Source organism: Cryptomeria japonica, chromosome 9 (genome assembly GCF_030272615.1).
Source record: "Cryptomeria japonica chromosome 9, Sugi_1.0, whole genome shotgun sequence".
Taxonomy (NCBI): domain Eukaryota; kingdom Viridiplantae; phylum Streptophyta; class Pinopsida; order Cupressales; family Cupressaceae; genus Cryptomeria; species Cryptomeria japonica.
Window position 1 is genome coordinate 57,974,217 of NC_081413.1, and position 22,059 is coordinate 57,996,275.

Here is a 22,059-nt window from a genome sequence, read left to right on the forward strand (position 1 = left end):
ACCGATGGGGTAGAGGTTGAGGCTTGGCTTTTGAGCTTAGACAGGTGCTTCGCATTGCATCCCTATGAAAGAAATATGAAGGCATAGATTGTCATTCACCTTCTAAGAGGGATGGCTTCCACATGGTGGAGGCAAGAGGAGTACAAGAATGATTTATCTAGAGACACTATTACTTGGGACATCTTTACAGAGAGATTCAGAGATAGGTACTTGTCAGAGCATTATAGGCAACGTAGGATCGACGAGTTCCATGACCTTCAGCAGAAGGGTCTCTCTGTGTCCTAGTATGAGAGCAAATTTTTTGAGCTCTTACCCTACGTAGACTACCTAAAGGATGAGAAGTTACTCATCAACTGGTTCATCAGAGGATTGAATGTCAGGATAGCAGGGCCTGTTAGGATGGCAGCTCCAGGGAGCCTTTGGGTTGCCATGGAGAAGGCCTTGATTTCAGATGAGATTCAGGGTAGATCGCACGACACGCGGGATCAACATTATAGTTGAAACCCTACACCACAATCTTTTGGGTTTTAGAAACCCCACTAGAAGGGTAACCATAGGAATTCATCAGGGTCCTTTAAACCCCCTCCTCCATAGCAATCACAACAAAATCAGAGGCAAAGGCCTCCATAGGGACAATAGGGCTTTAAGCCCAAGTAGTACCATTTGTAGGGTCCTAGGCACGACCAGAGATCACAGGGTCCTTACACACCTCCGGCACGGACTCAGCAGTCCTCTAGGGGTGGTTTCAGTGGTTCAAGTAGGACAGGGATTCTCTAGGCCATAGGGTGCATAGTTCCAGACATGTGGTGCTTGCTTCACTTGTGGGGCCATGTGTAGTTTCCATAGGGTCAGATGGCAGGTAATCAAAGGATGGCAGGTTTAGAACCTATAGTTGGGGACATGGGTAAGTCCCATAGAGTCTTCATAGTGGTTGACAACTACTAGGCAGAGCATCAAGCCACAGTCATAAAGGTTGTATGTATGATCAGAAGTAGCAGTGTTTCTATCTTGTTTAATTCAAGAGCTATTGATTCTTTTATATCTCCATTGGTAGTGGAGCATTGCGGGCTAGTGGCATCTAAGCAAGGTGTTAGTTGGGAAGTGGAGTTGGCTTCAGGAGCTAGAGTGTCTGTTGAGTCAGTGGTTAGGGGTTGTCAGCTTCAGATTGGGAGTACGACCACCTTATTTGACCTTCGAGTCATACCTCTAGGATCGTATGGCATTTTTCTTTCCATGGATTGGCTATACGCCCACAAAGCCAAGATGGATTATCACCAGAAGAGGATTGAGTGTGTGGATGATTAGGGTACCTCCATAGTTATTTTAGGGATTCAGAGGTCCATGTCACTTCACATGATTTTCGCTATGTAGCTTAAGCAGAGCATGCAAAAGGGGTGTCTGTTGTTTGCCATCACCATCAGTGATAGAGATGAAGGGAATGAGAAGGAGCCTTCCCTAGATGATCATCCCATCCTTGAGGAGTTTGCAGATGTGTTTTCTTCTGAGTTACCTGGTATGCCACCTAGCAGAGAGATTGATTTCCACATAGATCTTGTACTAGGACTCGAGCCGATTTCAAAGAGTACCTTATAATATGACCACAAATGAGCTTAATGAGCTCAAGATGCAACTTGAGGAACTCTTAGAGAGAGGTCACATTCATCCTAGCATCTCCCCTTGGGGCGCACCAATCATCTTCATGAAGAAGAAGGATGGGTCCCTTTGGTTATGTATGGATTACAGACAGTTGAATAAAGTGACCATCAAGAACCATTATCCCTTGCCCACAATCGGAAACTTATTTGATCAGCTTTAGGGTGCTAAAGTGTTTTCCAAAATAGATCTGAAGTCAGGTTACCATCAGTTGAGGATTGTGGAGAGCGATATCCACAAGACCGTGTTTTGTACCAGATATGGCCACTATGAGTTCACCATGGTCCCATTCGATCTTACGAATGCTCCAACTATATTCATGAGTCTCATGAATGGGGCATTCTGCACTTTCCTTGACTGGTTTGTGATTGTGTTCCTTGACGACATATTGATATATTCTTGGAATGAGAAGGAGCACAAGGAGCACTTGAGATAGGTATTGAAGTGCTTGAGGGAAAATCAGTTATATGGCAGTCTATCAAAATATGCATTCTTCAGATCAAAGGTCAGATATTTAGGTCATGTTATATCCAGTGATGGGATCTCAGTTGACCCATCGAAGATCAGAGCTATTATGGATTGGTCAGCACCATCTAGTGTGATAGAGGTCAAGAGTTTCATGGGTCTAGCAAGATACTAAAGACACTTCATTGAGGGTTTTTCCAAGGTTGCACATCCCATTACATCCCTTCAGTGAAAGGGAAAGAGATTTGAGTGGACAGAAAGGTGTGAGAGAACCTTTCAGAATCTAAAAAGGGCACTCACTAGTGCACCTATTCTTATTGTACCAGACCCCTCGGCTGATTTTATGGTATGCACAGATGCTTCCTTGGATGGACTAGGAGCAGTCCTTATGCAAGAGGGTTGAGTTATAGCTTATGAGTCTAGGAAACTTAAGACTCACGAGCTTAACTACCCTACGCATGACCTTGAGCTTGCAGTAGTAGTGCATGCACTTGTGAGGTGGAGACACTTCCTTCTGGGTCATAATTTTGAGCTTCATTCGGATCATTAGAGCTTGTAGTACATATTAACCCAGCCTAACCTTAATGCCCGTCAGAGGAGATGGATGGAGTTTCTATGTGAGTATGATTTTGATGTTCACTACATCAAGGGGAAAGAGAATGTAGTTGAAGATGCCTTGAGTAGGAGACGTCATGAGATATGCTCCATGACTATGGACATAGATTTGAGAGGCCATATATTGCAGCAGTTGCCAGAGGATGAGTGGTATCTAGAGGTATGTCAGGTAGTACAATCTCAGGGGGGCCTAGAAGGGAGATATGTAGACTATTCTGTAGAGTCCGATGGACTACTATGCCATAGAGGGTGCACCTATGTACCTTCTTCAAAAGGATTGCATGATTTCATTGTGTTAGAGGCTCATAGAGCTCCTTATGCAATGCATCCCAGAGTTAAGAAGATGCATGTAGATTTAAGATAGCTTTATCATTGGTCGGGTATATGATAGTTCATTGCTGAACTAGAAGCCTGATGCCTTGAGTGCTAGAGAGTCAAGGCAGAGCACCACCATCCAGGTGGGTTGCTCCAATATCATGCGATACTATAGTGGAAGTGGGGTACTATATCGATGGACTTTGTCATTGGTCTTCCTATATCAGCTCATCGTCATGATGCCATCATGGTGACAGTTGACAAGTTGACCAAGGTAGCCCACTTCTCACCAATTTGAACTACCTTCACAGCACTAGTAGTGGCACAGGTATTCTTGTAGGATATCGTCAGACTTCATGGCATTCCACGTAAGGTTATCTCAGACAGAGACTCCCTCTTCACTTCTTCCTTTTAAAAGGTGTTACAAGCAACCATGGGTACCAGACTCAACTTGAGTATAACCTATCATCCGAAAATGGATGGTTAGACAAAGAGGGTAAATCAGGGGTTAGAGGACCTACTCTACATGTACGTCATGGATCATCAGACTAGATGGGAGGAGTACCTTCCTTTAGTAGAGTTTGCCTATAATAATGGGCATTACACTTCTTTGGGGATGCCACCTTTTCAGGCTTTGTAAGACAGACCTTGCATGACACCTTTGATTTGGGACCGTATTGAGGATAGAGTGGCCATAGGTCTTAAGATGGTTCATGATATGGAGTTGCAGGTGATTTTGATTAGATAGCACCTTAGAGAGGCACAGGATAGGCAGAAGAAGTATGCATATGCAAAGAGGATAGACCAGAGCTTCATGGTGGGGGACAGGGTTTTCCTGAGAGTGCAATCACATAAGAGTCCAATCCATTATGGAAAGGGTTCTAAGCTCGCACCTTGCTTTGTCAAACCATTTGAGATCCTTGAGAGGATAGGACCAATTGCATATCATCTAGCTTTGCCACCTAGCCTGTCACGCATCCACAATGTGTTTCATGTACCAATTCTGAGGAAGTACATTTATGATGAGTATCATATTCTGGATTATGATGCCTTGTAGGTGGAGTCAAATGGGCAGCTAGCTTTGGATCCCATCCACATTTTGGCTCGTCGGGCGCTATCTCTTCAAGGTCGAGAGTTGGACCAGGTTAGAGTCCAATGGGATTGTTATGACGTGGTTACAACATCATGGGAGGACACAGCGTAGATGAGATCTCACTACCCCCATATTTTTGATGAACTCTAGGAGAAATTTCATGCCTAGAGGGGGAGGGTGTGAGGCCCTACCCCGAGCCATCATATCATTTTTGTTATTTTCATGTTGGACCTATTTTGGATACTATATTGTGATGCATTTTGGACATAGATTTAATATGATCTTGTCTAATGGATAACATTGATATGATTATGTCATTTACTTTGATTTGCAATACTTCATTTTATACTAGAAATTATGGATGCATGCTCTATAAACGATTTAATTCCATGTTTATGAGGATCATGCCATTTAGTAGATGATTGTATGTGGATGTTATCAGATAATTGGATACTTGATTTTTATGATTGAAATTTTATGCGATGTCTAAATTGTATTCTTTTGATAATATTATACGTAATTTTTGGAATTACTAATTTGCAAGTGAGATGTGCAGGAAAATTACTCCATGTGACCATGGAAATTATCCGAAGAATCAAGCCTAAGCCTATGTGCGATTGTGAAGCCAGGGGTTGTCTATTTGAAGAAGCAACCCCTCGTTTGTAAATGTATTTTAATTTGTAAATCTTATGCTTGGATGAGTGTTTAATTTGGAAAATTTGTTTAATTTATAAATTTCAAAAGAGACATTTGCCATGTGTGTTTTAGTGATGTGTAATTCTTTTTGTAGTGTCACTTGACACATGTTGTAATTTGAGTTGGCATTGGCATGTCTCTTTTTGAGGAAATTTATTTTACCAATGCATATATTTTCAATTATCCTAAAATAGTCCCAAGTAAACCTAGGATGGGAAGCCATTAGAAGGGTCAACTCAGGGTTGACCCGTAGGTAAACTTTGGGTGGACTTCCAAGGGGTTAAACTAACTCTTGGGGTCAAGTTTGGGGCATTTTTAGTGGGCCATATGATGTATCTATGGATGAAGGACAAATTTAGCCATGTGTCCACTTTGTAGGGCTTGTTTAACCTCCCCAAAAAGTGAGTTTACCAAGTTGGCCGAATTTCATCTTTAGAAGAGCCTTCCTTGGTTAGATAACCCACTTCATGAGTCTCGTTCCTCTTTCCCATTCCATTCCCCTTTTTGAGGTGCCTTGGTTAGGGAGTGTGTAAGGTTTTGGGAAGACCAACCAATGAGAATCCTTCACCCTTCCCAAGTGGGTTGGAAAGAGTGTGATCTAGCTTCATAGGGAATAGTTTGGGAGGGAAAAGTTTGATCACCCACTCTCCATTTTGGAGACTTAGAATTTTTAGAATTTTTGGCAAGTATTGGAAATATTTTTGGCTAAGTTTGGAAGGAGAAAAGTCGTGGATTTGGGAAGCTCTCCTACAAATTTCCTTACCCTTTTTGGTAGATTAAGGTTGGTTGAATTTCTAACTATTGTATGATGTTGTTTGCTTTTGAAAAGATTGTGGTTGTTTTTGTTTTTCCATTGTTGTTGCTTTTGTGTAAGAAGGAGTAGAAATCTTCCTTATGTGTTTTTGTTGTGTTTTTATGTCTTTGTTTATGGGAGTTTTCAAGGCCAAACTCACCCTTGGGAGGGTAGAGTGGCCTTGGAGGGAAGGGTTGTTTGACAGCCTTTTGAGTGAGAGGCTCTCTTTGGAAGAGAGTGATTCTCAAGGGATTTTTGTGGCCACTTAAAAAGTCACATAAGTGACATTGTTTAAACCTTGAGTTGGGAGTGTGGTTTTGTTGTTTGAGTTTCTGCATGTATGTGTTTTGTATGTGTGTTTCTCATCTAGCCTTGATTCTCTTAGCTCAGGGGTGGCTTCTAGTAAGCCTAGGTTGGGACGTGAGCCTCCATGGTCACAACCTCAAGTTTTTATTGCAGGTTTCTTTGGAAAAGACTTGGAAGGGAAAGCTTGGAAATGGTCCTTGCTGATTTTATTTTAGTTGCAGAAAAAGAGTTATTTTTGTATTTTAGTTGCAAAGGAAAGAAAGAAAAATATGTTTTCTATTGTATTTATATTGCAGAAAAAGAAAATGTATTATTGACTATTTTACCAGGTAATAAATTGTATTTTATTTGAAGTATTGATCCTTTAAATAAAATAAATGCATTTGATTATTTCTGTTTTGCTATAGTTGCTGGAAAAAAAAAAACATATTTTATTCTGTTTTAAAATATTAATGCAGAAAGGATTGAAAATTATTTGTTGTTTCTATGTGTTGCAAAAAAAAAAAAAGGAGAAAAATAAATAGATGTTAATACTGCATTTTATCTTGTTGTTATCAATCAATGGATTTTAGAAAATATTAGTTGCAGTTGTCTATAAAGTTATTTCTGCTCCTTTTTATATATTTTGTAAATGCATGTTAAGTAGAAAATCAATAAACTATTGGCATTACAATGGAAAGGAGATTGTTGGCATTTCAATAAGGATATTGAGAAGGTTGTTGGAGATTATTGATATAACTGAAGAAGGATGATTACTGTCTTAATAATATTATTTTGTCATTGTTGTCAAGAAATTGATTCTCTTATTCAGTATGATGTTGCCATATCTTGAGAAGTATGTTTTGATGAGTATTAAGAAGTCTGTAAGTGATACAGAAAGAATGTAATAATGAAGGGGAATAATAATTTATTTAATGGGCAACTATTACCGAGTTAGACAATGATGACATCATGTTGTTTTGATTGTTTTGATATCCTACATATGTTGTTGATTATAATTTTAATATTGTACTATGTCACTGAGCAAAGAACCTAGTCGGTAAACCCTAAGGTACCTAGTCGATAAACCCTAAGGTTATCGATATCCGTTAAAGAAGGCAGAATGTCTACCGAGTGAAGTTCAGTATTTACCGAGTATTGTCGCATTTAGGTGACAACAACTTAGGGTATCATCCAAAGTTTTGATTTTTCAAGTTTGACAAATCAAAATTATGACAATGACTTAGGATATGACATGAAAATGATCTAAGGATATGATATGACAAGATGAAGCCAAGACAAGATGACAATACAATGACAAGGATATGCGAAGACCAATGACTTGGAATATGCAAAATGCAACCTAGGCAAGACCTAATTTTAGCATGACAAGGATAATGCAGGAATGTCACCTAAATGGAAATCTAGCTTGGATATGACAATGAAATGCAAACTTAGGGAAAATGATCTTGGACCTAAGTGAAAAATGAGGACGCTTGCAATGAAAAGGACTAAAATGAAAGGAGATGACAATATGCCTTAGGACCTAAGTGGGACTATGCAAAACCTAGCCTAAAGTGACATGAAGTTTGAAACAAAGACATTCAATGTTTTGACAAGCCATGTTCAAATGTTGGATGAATACTTGGACAAATTTGGACTTTTGTTTGGATTTTGTTTTGAATTGAAGGTTGTTGATTTTCAAAACCCAAGTTGATTATGATTACTTTTTGAAAGTTTTTTTTTTTTTTGATTTAACCTTTAACAATCACGGAATAAAAAATGTTTGCTTCACTTTGACTCAAGACAATCAAGCACATTTACAACAAATCCTATGACTGGCAAGGACAATATCTGTTGAATCCTCTAACAAAATACAACACTTAGCTGGATAGCTAGATGCTTGGTAGCACTGGCTCCCCCTTACAGTGCACTCACTTCTCGAGCATACCAAGCTTCGAGTTCAAGGGGCATCACTTCCCAAGAACTTGCTATCTCTAACTAAGGAGTACATGAGAGGTGTCTTCGACATGCACGTAACACAATTCCTAAGCCAATAGATAGAAGGATTTTGGCCTCTAAAAACAAGAGATTCTAGTAAGGGCTTCCGTTTGGGTGGGTATTGATCCGACGAATAAATCGTCGCAATACCATTCTAGCACCCTTTGTCTACAACTTTCGTTGCATCCATAGTTATTTAGAGTGGTTCGAAAGAGCTTGGCTTTAGCCCATCACCACTTTGGGTCATTCCCTCTCACCAATGCCTATGCGAAGTGCCAGGCAAATTGGGAGGTAGGCCCAATTCTAAGGGTTAAAACATGCAATCAAACTAAAAGCAAACAAAGCATGCATGGTGTTCATTAACCTTTAAGAAATTAAATGTGTAACTACTTTAAAAATCACATGCAAGATGTTTTAATAAAAGTCTTTGATAGCGTCTTGCATAAGATTTGTTAGTAGTTTCATTTTCATGTCTTCGTCACACGTAATGCCAAGGTGTTGCACAAAGAATCAGTACCAAAAAAAAACCAGAATATAAGAACAGAATGAAAACAAAGTAATTTGCAAGTAAAAACACTGGTTTCACCTCTATTTCTGGCCTTACACAGGCACAAAATGTCTCAACACAGGCACAGAATGCCTTGACACAGGCACAGAATGCCCTGACACAAGCATAGATCTCTTTGACATAGGCGCAGATCTCTCTGACATAGGCGCAAGATGCCCTGACACAGGTGCAAAATGCTTTGACATGGGCATAGAAGTGTCCAGAAAGCTCTTAGTTGCCCTGTTTCTTGATTTTTCACATGCAAATCAGAATAAAAGCACTCAAAAACATGGTTAGAGGGTTTATTTCACGTCGGGTTCACTAGAAAATGTAGATAGGAATTTAGAATGCATCAAAAGCAACTTTAAACTAGCTCAACCACAAAAACTAGATTGCAATGACAAATCCTAATTACAATCAATAAAGGAATGAAGATGAAATACTAAAATGAAACACAAACCAAAGCATGTATCTCCTTCATTGTTCCTCCATTGTCCTTCTTTCTCCTTCAAATTAGTGTGTTTGTGGATCTCACCTACAAGTGCAAAAGCATAGTATGAAAGCAAGATGACTAGAAAAATGGCAGCATAAGGATACTAGAAGCATGGTTTTCTCTTTTTTTTTTATTGGAGAAACTCATCCAATTTATAGACAAACTGGAGAGAGGACAAGATTAGCATGAAATTGATTCGAATGGAAATTCAAATCATGAATGGCAAAATTATGACAAATTATGACAAGATTGACATTTTCTATGCAAGATTGATTGATTGACAAATTATGACAAAATTGACATGCAAGATTGATTGATTGACAAATTATGACAAATTTGACATGCAGGGTTGATTGATTGACAAATTATGACAAATTATGACAAAATTGAAATGTCATTCCCATGAAATTAGGGGAAATATTAGAAAAATTGAAGAAAATAGGAGAAATAGAAATTAGGAATTAGGAGAAATTAGTAAATTGGAAAATTAAGGAAAAATATGAAATAGAAATTAGGTGAATTAATTAATAGGTTTTCATCCATTAATTAATTCATGAAAGAGACCTAGGACTAAATAAATAGATTTATTTAACCCACCAAGAAGAAGAAAAGGATTTAATGATCAAATCATAAAACCCTAGAAATAAGAGGACAAGGAATTAGGTCAAGACATCAAGAAATTAATGTCGATTCGATCATGATTTTGATTGACAAAGGACCAATACTGATAAATGATTGAGATTGATTGACAAATTGACCAAGATTGATAAAGAGATCAAATTGATAGGCGCCAATTGACGAGGAACAATGACTAATTAATCCAAATTGACATGATTGAAAAGGACAACGATCGATGACAAATCGATCGCAAAATGACAAGATTGACCAGGACAAGGATCGATGACGAATCAATCGCAAAATGATGAGATTGACAAGGATGAGGATTGATGATGAATTGATCACAAAATGACAATATTGACAAGGACGAGGATCGATGACGAACTGATCGCAAAATGACAAAATTGACAAGGACGAGGATCGACCAAAATCATGAGTGGAGATTGTTATCAACAAGACCAAATTTGAAAGCGAGAAAAATGAGGAATGTAGAAGAAGGACTCGATGCTCGCAAATGATAAAGACCAAGCGTGCAACATAGAAGAAATGTTAATGCAACACAAAAACCCTAAAATAAGGCAATGCGCAAATGTTAAAGTATGACTCCGCAAGCGTTGACCATTTTTAGACATCTACAGAAGGCAGAATGTCTACCGAGTGAAGTTCAGTATTTACCAAGTAACAACCGAGTTATAATAGATTGCATTGGATGAATAAAAGAATTTATTTAATGAAGGATGCTAATGACCCAGAGATGAATAAATGATTGGTATGTCATGCAAGAAGTTTGTTGAAGATCGATGTCATGGAAAATCAAGAGGAAGATCTACAGCACAGATTGAACCGCAATAACCTAGCACAAGTTCCAAGGCAAGGTAAAACATTTTTCAGATCGAAGGGTACATTGAACCTAGTCAAGTTTGAAGATATGATGGCTAAGATTGATCATGGAAAATGTGATCAAGGAGATTAAGCAGTTATAAATTGTTTATAAATAAGGAATTGTTGATGAACAATGTATGTGGGCAAATGTATGCACAATGATGTTACAGTAGTGTTTACCGAGCATAGAAGCTTGAAGATCTGATTGAAGAACGGATTGAGAAGCCCAACAAGCGCAACAAGGAACAAGATAAGTCTTATGACAAGATTGTTTTAAGCAAATAGAATCTGCTTTAGCATTTCAGATGTGAAGTTGCAGATATATTTTATTACTGTTATTTATTTTGTAAGTGATAGGAAATCTCTTAACCAAGTGGACTCAACAGTCTTATTTGTAAACCCTCTAGCAAGGTAACATTCTAAATGAGTGTTTGAAATCCTTTGACAAGGTCACTTCTAACAAAGTGCAAGACTCTAACAAGTCTAAGGGAAATCCCTTAACCGAGTCACATCCAGCAATGTGTTTGTAATCTTTAATAGGATTACCTTTTAACCGAGCATACTCTAGAAGGGTATATTTCTTAGTGGGTCTGAAATCCCACTGTGGTTTTTCCCTATTTGGGTTTCCAAGTTAAATCTGGTGTTGAATGTGTTATGATATTTTAAGTGTATTTGTTTATGAGTATTGTATGATTTACAATCATAGTTGCATATCAGTAAAGGCTACCAAGGTTGAATATGTTGAATATATTGAAGATTAATTTTTTATGATTCACCCCCCCTCTCATCTTAACTAACAATTGGTATCAGAGCTTTGGACTCTGGAAGAAAAGTTTAAAGGTACTTGAGGCAAGATCCAAAGATGTATAAAAGGGATGCACCAAAGCTGAACAAGTCAAGTTTCTCCACATGGCAGAAAAGGATGAAGCTGTATTTATCAGGAATTGGCGAATATGCAACATATTATCTAGAGAATGATTACATAGCACCCAGCACCAACCCAATGACAATGGAAGAGATAAAGGCAAAGCAAGAACATATTCAAGCTATGATTGAAATAACATCTGCATTAATCAACTCAGAGTTTAATGACCTAGAAGGCTGCAATGATGCCAAAGCGATGTGGACCAAGCTTATATTTGTGTATGGTGATGATGAACATGTTCAAAGAGAAAAAGTAGATAGTCTAAGAGGTCAAATTAAATCCATGAGAATGAATGAAGGTGAGAACATAACCCAATACAGTACAAGGTTAAAGGAAACTTTCAATCAAATCAAAGGAGCAGGAGGAACTATTGAAGAAAAGGATGTAACAAGTAAGTTGCTTAGAACACTTCTACCTGCTTATGCCATTCGAGTCTCTGCAATCAATGAATTAAGGTTTGTGCCCAACATGCCAGTCTCTTTGGATGCTACTATCGGTAAGCTACATGCATTTGAGTTAAGTAATTTTGATAAGAGTGGGTCCTCGGTAAATAAAGTTGAATCTGCATTCAGTTCTTTTCATATTGGTGAATCTAATTATTACAATGATAGAATGTATAAGTATGCTGAAGGAAATCACAGTGGAGCAAGTGAAAGATTTCGCAAAAACATGGAAGAGGTACACAAACTATATGAAGAAATCAAAAAGCAAGAAGAGTTTGAAGCATTATTAGCTAGAAGGTTACCGAGAGGCAAAGGTAAGTATAAAGGAAAGTTACCTTTAAAATGTTTTAACTGTGATAGATTAGGACAAATGGCTTATAACTGTTCTGACAAAGAATCTAGTGAAAAGAGAGAATACCGAGATGACAAACAGAAAGACAACCAATACAGAGGACACTGAGACTTCAGAAGGAAAGATAGAAAGACAAGCCTAGTAGCTGATGAGGAATCCAACAATGATAAATTTGATGGGACTGATACTGAGGAAGTTGTTTATGTGGCTATCAAAGATGGATCAGATGAAGAAAGGTATGAAGAAAAATCCCTAATATCTCACATAAATAAAAATGATTATTGGATCATAGATAGTGGATGCTCACATCACATGACAAGTGATAAACACAAGTTTGTTAAATTAGAAGACTATGATGGAGGATATGTAAGATCTAGTAATGATGCACCATGTTCGGTCAAAGGTAAAGGATCAATAACACTTCTTGACAATGCTAAATGTGATGATGTATACTGGGTTGAAGGTTTGAAATACAATTTGTTGAGTGTAGCACGGCTAAACAATACAGGATACCGAATAGAATTTCAGAAGGGATGTGTCAAAGTTCATGACAAACATGGAAAACTGGCTGCTACCAAGACACAAACAAAAGGTAATACATTTCATCTTGACTCAACTCAGAACAATTGTTTGTATGCTAAAATAGAAGATACTTGGTTGTGGCATAAAAGGTTTTGTCATGTAAATTTTGATAACCTGATCAAAATAAGTAAGAAGCATCGAGTAAGAGGTCTCCCGAGCCTGGAAAAACCAAAGAATGCAATATGTCAAGGATGACAGATGGGTAAGATGACAAGGTCAAGCTTTACAAGTAATTCCTACACTTCTAAAGGAATTTTAGATCTTGTACACACTGATCTTTGTGGTCCTATGAAAGTTCAAAGTTATTATGGAGATAAATACTTCATATTATTTGTGGATGATTACTCAAGAATGATGTCAGTTATGTTTTTAAGAGAAAAATCTGAAGCCTTTCAAATGTTCAAATGGTATAAGGCTAGAGTTGAAAAATAAATAGGAAAACAGTTGAAATGTCTAAGATCTAATAGAGGAGGAGAATTCATTTATGATGAATTTAACCTATTTTGCAATGATCATGGTATAAAGAGACAAGTGTCTGCACCGAGAACACCTCAGCAAAATGGGATAGCTGAAAGAAGAAACAGATCAATTGTAGATTGTGCCAGAACCCTGATGATAGAATAGAGGGTACCTCAAACATTTTGGAGAGCAGCAATCAGCACTACAATTTACACCCTGAACTGAGTACAACTAAAGAAAGGAACTTTGAAGACACCATATGAAATCTAGTATGATAAGAAACCTAATGTAAGTTATTTTAAAATCTTTGGAAGTAGATGCTATGTTCACAAAGATGACAGAAATGGAAAGTTTGATCAGAAAAGCGAGGAAGGAACATTTCTTGGCTATTCTTCTAGAAGTAAAGCATTTAAATGTCTGATCAAATCATCTAACAAAATAGTATAAAGTGCAAATGTGAAAATTGATGAATTTGCAGAAAGAAATGATGAAGGAAATTCCAAAGACCTGGAAAATTATGAAGAATTTGTTTATGTTCAACCGAGAAATCCTACCGAGAAAGTTGATGAAGAAAATGAAGTAAATACTCAGTTAGCGAGTGATGAAGAAGATCAAATAGAGAATACCGAGCCCATATTAGCCAAGTATGTCAAAATAAATCATGCATCAAGTCAGATTATAGGAGATAAGGATGATCCAGTGATGACAAGGAACAAACTAAGACAGAACACATGTCTGATACCTGAATTTGAACCAAGGATAGTAAAAGAGGCATTTAGTAATAAAGATTGGATAAATGTTATGAAAGAAGAGATTGATCAAATCAAGAAGAATGAAACATGGACATTGGTCCCAAGACCGAAAGAGAAAAAAAATAATTGGTACAAAGTGGATTTTCAGAAACAAGCTAAATGAAAAAGGAGAGGTCATTTGGAATAAAGCAAGACTAGTTTGCAAAGGTTATTCTCAAGAAAAAGGAATTGATTATGGTGAGACTTTTGCACCTGTGGCAATACTTGAAGGAGTGAGAACATTGTTGGCATATGCTGCTTACAAAAATTTCAAGGTATATCAAATGGATGTTAAATCTGCATTTTTGAATGGTATACTAGAAGAAAAAGTTTACATTGAACAGCCTGAAGGATTTATTGAAGACAAGAATAAAGATCAGGTATGTAAGCTAAACAAAGCATTATATGGTTTAAAGCAAGCACCTAGAGCATGGTATGAAAGACTGCACTCTTATTTGATCAAGATTGGATTTATAAGGACAAGCGAAAACAACAACATGTATATGAAAAATGATGAAAACAGTGGTATACTACTTTCAGCCATATTTGTTGATGATATTATTTTTTGTGGAAATGACTCCCTATGCAAGAACTTTGGAAATGAAATGTGCAAAGAATTTGAGATGTCATTAATCGGTGAAATAAAGTATTTAATAGGTTTACAGATACTACAAATGAAAAATGAGATTTTCATTACTTAATCCAAGTATATAAAGGAAATCTTGATGAAATTTGGAATGGAGGATTCTAAACTTATAAGTACTCCTATGACTACCAATTGTAAACTATCAAAGAGTGATGAATCTGCATCTATTGATGAGACACTTTACCGATCTATGATTGGAAAGCTGCAATATGTTGTTCACAACAGGCTGGATATAGCACATACAATAGGTATAGTTGCAAGATTTTCTGCAGATCCCAAAGAAACTCATTTGACAGCAATCAAGAGAATTTTCAGATACCTGAGAGGCACTGAAGATTATGTCTTAGTGTATCAAAAGAGAAATGTTTTTGAATTAAAAGTCTATACTAATACTGATTGGGCAGGAAACATTGATGACAGGAAAAGCACAAGCGGTGGAGCTTTCTTTTTGGGAGATAGACTAGTAAGTTGGCTTAGCAAGAAACAAGGATGCATTTCATAGTCAACAGCTGAAGCTGAAAATGTCACTGCAGCATTGAATTGTACCAATATAGCATGGATCAAACAACTGATGGAAGGTATAAATGAGAAAGTTACCAAGCTAGTAACAATATTCTATGATAATACTAGTGCCATTAACATTTCAAAGAATCCGGTAATGCACTCTAAGACTAAGCATATCTCTATAAAGTATCATTATCTCAGAGAAAAAGTTCAAGAGAAGAAAGTTGTGTTGGAATATATCAGTTCAAAGGAACAAATAGCAGGTATTTTCACAAAGCCATTGTCAAGGAACACTTTTGAGTATCTCAGAAGTCAATTCGGGGTCCTACCCCTATCTAGTACTCATTGACAGAGTTCGGTGAAAGCATCAATTCTATGAATCTAAAGGATAACTATTTATGAGTTGATGCTGCTTTACACTTTAGGAGGTCGCCTAAAGTTGTATAAGAAAAAGTGATTGAAGACAAAGATGCTGTGACCGTGAATGAGACTGCAAGGAAATTACTTTACCAAGGAAGAAATCATGAATTAGTTTTTCTTTTTGGCATTGTTCTCAAAGGGGGAGAAGACTAAATGGAGAAGACTAATGACAGGAGGAGAAGACTTCAGGAGAAGGTTTAAATAGCTCAAGGATAATAGGAGAAGTCTACACAACAATCTAAATCCGAATCAGTTGGTATTGCTATTTAAAGTTGGTATTGCCATCAATGCCAAAGGGGGAGATTGTTGGCATTACAATAGAAAGGAGATTGTTGGCATTTCAATAAGGATATTGAGAAGGTTGTTGGAGATTATTGATATAACTGAAGAAGGATGATTACTGTCTTAATAATATTATTTTGTCATCGATGTCAAGAAATTGATTCTCTGATTCAGTATGATGTTGCCATATCTTGAGAAGTATGTTTTGATGAGTATTAAGAGGTCGGTAAGTGATACAGAAAGAATGTGATAATAAAGGGGAATAATAAGTTATTCAATGGGAAACTATTACCGAGTTAGACAATGATGAGATCATGTTATTTTGATTGTTTTGATATCCTACATATGTTGTTGATTATAAGTTTAATATTGTACTATGTCACCGAGCAAAGAACCTAGTCGGTAAACCCTAAGGTTATCGATATCGGTTAAAGAAGGCAGAATGTCTACCGAGTGAAGTTCAGTATTTACCAAGTAACAATCGAGTTATAATAGATCACATTGGATGAATAAAAGCATTTATTTAATGAAGGATGCTGATGAGCTGGAGATGAATAAATGATTGGTATGTCGCGCAAGAATTTTGTTCAAGATCGATTTCATGGAAAATCAAGAGGAAGATCTACAGCACAAATTGAACCACAATAACCTAGCACAAGTTCCAAGGAAGGAATGCAAGTTCCAAGGCGAGGTAAAACATTTTTAAGATTGAAGGATACATTGAACCTAGTCAAGTTTGAAGATCTGATGGCTAAGATTGATCATGGGAAATGTGATCAAGAAGATTAAGCAGTTAGAAATTATTTATAAATAAGGAATTTTTGATGAACAATGTATGCAGGCAAATGTATACACAATGATGTTATAGTAATGTTTACCGAGCACAGAAGCTTGAAGATCTAATTGAAGAACAGATTGAGAAGCCCAGCAAGCCCAACAAGGGATAAGATAAGTCTTATGACAAGATTGTTTTGAACAAATAGAATCTGCTTTAGCATTTCAAATGTGAAGTTGCAGATATATTTTATTACTATTATTTATTTTGTAAGTGACAGGAAATCTCTTAACCGAGTGGACTCAACAGTCTTATTTGTAAACCCTCTATCAAGGTAACATTCTAAATGAGTGTTTGAAATCCTTTGACAAGGTCACTTCTAACAAAGTGAAAGACTCTAACAAGTCTGCGGTAAATCCCTTAACCAAGTCACATCTAGCAATGTGTTTGTAATCTTTAATAGGATTAGCATTTAACCAAGCATACTCTAGAAGGGTATATTTCTAAGTGGGTCCGAAATCCCACAGTGGTTTTTCCCTATTTGGGTTTCCACGTTAAATCTGGTGTTGAATGTGTTATGATGTTTTAAGTGTATCTGTTTATGAGTATTGAATGATTTACAGTCATAGTTGCATATCAGTAAAGGCTACTGAGGTTGAATCTGTTGAATATATTGAAGATTAAGTTTTTATGATTCACCACCCCCCCCCCCTCTCATCTTAACTAGCATAAACTAGAAAGGTTAATTTGCAGCTGTAAAATAAATCATTTATGCTAAAGTTATAAATCTGGAAAATGCATGATAGTAGGAAAAATAATTTAATTCTTTTATTTATGTACATTTTGTAAAAATGGTATAATTATTCTACTCTGTAAATAAATATAGTAAATATGCTCATGTATATATATATATATAACATTATATTCTAGAAAAGAAAATAATACTTGTCATTATAAGTTTCTGGTTTTTTTTTTAAATCATGCATGTCTTCTAGGTTTTCATATATATATATAACAAAAAAAAAAATAGGTGTATCATTAATCTAGAAACAAAATATTTGGTTATTTAATATTCTGGCATATTTATTTTGCAGTCATTTACAAATTTATGTATATATAAATATATATATATATATACATAATATATATATATATCATGCAATAAACTTTCAAAAAAAAAATTTAATAAAGAAAATTTACAAAAAAAATTTGCTAGCAAAAGAAAGGGAGTTTTCAAACCCCCATAGCCCTCGCGAGCACATAGGGGTGGCTCGGGCCCCCTTTGTGGGCCGAAGCCCACAGGGGCGTCCATGGCGCCACCGCAGGCCGCAACCCACAAGGGCGGCCTCGGCCACCACTACGGGTTGAGACCCGCAGGGGCACCCACGGCACCACTGCGGGTGGCGACCCCCAATGGTGGCCTCGGCTGCCACTACGGGTGGCCACCGCAGCGGCTGTCGACGCCTCCTTTTCCCTGCGGTCTCCCTCCCCTTTTGCCCTTCCTCCGCCATTTTTTTCGGCCTCTTCCACCACTACGAACCATGCACACACACAAACACATACACACCAAAACAAAAAAGAAACTAAGAAAATGTTAAGTCAAGCAACCCTAACCTATTTTCAAGTTAAGGTTTGCATTTGGAAAAGAGCGAAAAGAATATGGAATGTTAAGTTATGCAACCCTAGCCCATATTCGGGTTAGGGTTAGCATTTAGAAAGATTGGAATATTAGGTTAGTTTTTAAAATAAAATAGAAAGGGATAACTCAACCCTAATTAGCATTCATAATTAAAATATTTTTAAAATAAGAGGAGGGGGAATTCTCTTTAAAATTTGAAAAAGAATGCCCCCCCCATTTAACTAAGCCATATGTGGGATTAATTTTAACTCCTTACTTTGTCTAAGGTGAAAATTAATTAATTTTAATATAGTCTTTATTATCAAGGCATAATTATAATTTGGGGATTAACTTTTATATAACTATATTAATCGCATAATTGATTTAATTTTATTAACAAGGGTTATTAAAGAGAAATTTTATGTAGTTATTTTTCATATTTGATTAAATATGGATGATAGGTTAAATTTAATTTGGGGGATTGTATGAATGAAATTTATTAATTATTTTATGTAAAATTCTAGCCTATGAGGTCATTATTGGTCGATTATTTAATAGTTGGAATTTAAATGTCTTCGGGGATTTAAAATTGACTTTAATAAATTATATTTATTTGGCAAATATTATATTTGAAATAGGTTAACTTTATTAATTTAATTAAAGGCGTTTTCATGGTTGCTCAATTAATTATTTTTAATGTAAGTTAGCATTATCTTTATTTTTATTTAATCTTGAGTATTTTAATACTTTTGAGATGATTAATGTCCTTTGGATAATTATTGGAGACATTTTAATTTGGGGTTAATAATTAATTTAGTTAATTAATTAATGAAGAATGGTGACTCCCTTTTAGGAAATAATTAGCCTTCTCTAATTATTGTCGCCTTATTGATTTAGTTAATTAAATCAACTTTAGTTAACGATTCTATTTAACCCTGAGTTAACCCTTAGTTAAGACAAAACTTATTCTTTCCTTTTTAAATGTAGATTATTTAATTAGTATGTTGTTTAAAAAAAAAAAATTGTTGTTCCGTTTTTGCCCAAAAGTTTGGGCATGACAGGGTTGCCTATAGTGAGAATTAACCTCTAGATGAAGGGTTGGTTCCCTGTGAATAACTCTAAATCTTTAATGAGAAAAGGTATAGGAAAACTAAAAATGAAAATAGAATTACTTGCAAATAATAAACAAAGGTGAAGCATCAATAAGATATCTGAAAATGATAGAGATACACTCCTAAAAAACACCAATCTACACAAATAGACTTCTAGTTCATAGCACATAAATATTTCATGCAAAGGATTTAAACTTCAAGAAATTGAAAGGAAAGAGAACATTCACAATCAACCAAATGAACCAATTTATCACAATGCACAACCTATGACTTATAAATGAGATAGAAAATTTAAAGGTTATTTAAACATTAACACAATAAACTAACTCTCAATCCTCTCGTAGAAATAAAAGCCACCCAAAAAAAGCTTCAAAACATGCAAAAAGAACTCATGCAATTCAGTTCAAACTCTTAGTCAACTAAAGGTTGACCATATGGCACTCAAAATCAATCCTTATTACTTCAAGATCACGAGAAAGACTCATGCAGACTTTCTCTCAAGCCCAAATTGGACCTTTCCTGCCACCACTTTTGGCTTCTGACTATAACTAGCATTGCTTTTCTTCTTCAGGTAAGCATTGAAACACTTATTTTGATGGCCGATGATATTTTTGCATTTCACCTGCTTTTTTATTGGGTCATCGGAATAGCATCAAAATACTTATTCCAATGTCTGATGACACTCCCAACTGAATGCTACTCTATCAGATTATCGGGCGGCACCCAAACATGTTATTCTGATGGCTGATGAAAGTTCCATCCTCAGTCGCTGGGTCATGATGGAAATCCTAACGAGTATTTTCCCACTACAACTTGGTGACTACCATCAAATTTTCTCTGATTATCGTCGATCAACTGTGATCTGCAAGCTAGTTAACTCACCTTAGCCGCTCTCCCTGTCTATTAGGCCCACCACATGTCACTTCCTGGTTGGTTCTGGGGTTCCACCTAATCACCATTCGGACCTCCCACTGGACTTGGGCCCACCCCGGCTCTTCTTCTACGCTCTGCCACATGGCACATCCTGATTTGCCTATGAGCCCACCTAGATGGCAACCTCAAATGCCAGGTTTCCAATCACTATGTTGCAAGGGATAACCATCAAGCATCTTCATCATGTGGTATAGCGATAACCATTGATCTACCCTCAAACTACTCAATCTTTAACACCTTAGCCGCTCACCTTTTTCGCACGTACTTTGTCACCAAGTCATGGAGATAATTGGCGAGCTTCTTTCTATAGTGGTATAGCGACCTTCATCAGATCTTTCGAACTACCGTTGATCTTCTCTCAATTTTCTTGACCCTTAACCCTGGTTGATCTTCTCTCTTATGTCGCGTGTCAACATGTGTCACCCTCTGATTGGCTCATTAGATCCGCCTGGGCACCACCTGTCTATCGGGCCTACCATGCATCACATGTCTTTCTCTATCGGATATCATTCTTTTGGCCAAATTACTTCCTCGGTGAGACATTTACAAGTCTCATCGAACTTGCGGTTTCATCGATATTATTATGTCAATGAAACTGAGCCTTCGGTGAAACCTTTTCGGGACTCATCATGGCCAAGGTCTGCTCAATCTTGTCCATCCATTGCATGTCACCAGCCACTAGACCACCACATGTCCTTGCTCTTATACTCTCTCATTCACCACATCATCAGTCGCCATGTCGCGATGATATCCGGTGAGCATCTAACCATCGTGACATAGCGACAGCCATTGGATCACTGCGATCTATGTCCGATCTTTCTTACTTTCTTGACCTTTAACCTCTTTCTGCCAACTGGTCACAAAATTAGGACACCTTGAGATGCATGTGCATGCGGGGTCCACTGAGCAATGAGCCTCTTCTTGTCAAAAGCCCATAAGCTTTGACACTATAGTTACATGTGACTTTAGTTTTAAATACTAAAATGCTCCTCCCTGCGACCAATGTGCGATAAATGTTCTTCATGCCTGGCGACTGAAAATGCTTGGAAGGTCTCTAGCCTTTTCAAAATCCTCTTTGGTGACCAAGTAAAAACTTTACACAGGCCAATTGCATTTTCTCTGAGCTCCTTTTTCCCTTTCATCAGCTACGCAGGGGGTTCAGCGATACACTTGCCAACATGAATTTGCTTGAAGGTTTTAATAGGCCACGCTATTTCATCTACAACGGAGCATAAATATATTTGTGGTTTATAGCATGGTGATCTCAACCCTCGTGGGAGCCAAATTTTAACCCACATGTTGTCTTACTTTCCTATATCTGCACATGAAGCAAACAAGTTAGACAAAAATAGTGCATTTCTCCCTGGTTCATAATTTGATCTTTTCAAAATGAATGAATGCAAGGCTTCATTAGGGCACTGAATTTGGCATGTACAAAATTTGGTAACAGTTCCACTAACATTCTTATCTACTAGTCTGGGGACTAGTTCCCAAGTCTAATGTTTCTCAATCTGATCTAGCTCTTCCTTCATAGACTTCATCCAACTTTGATCTCTACAAGCTTCTTCAATTATCTTAGGTTTAGTTTCAAAAAGTAAACATAAAAGAACGTGTTCTTTAGCAGCTTTGCTTCTTGTTATAACACATCTATTCTTTCCTCCTATAATTTGATTCTCAAAATGATTTTTCTACACATACATCAATTTTTTTGATGCGGTTACCGGAGCAACCTAAGTTTCTTCCTGCTTGTCTTCATCTTTG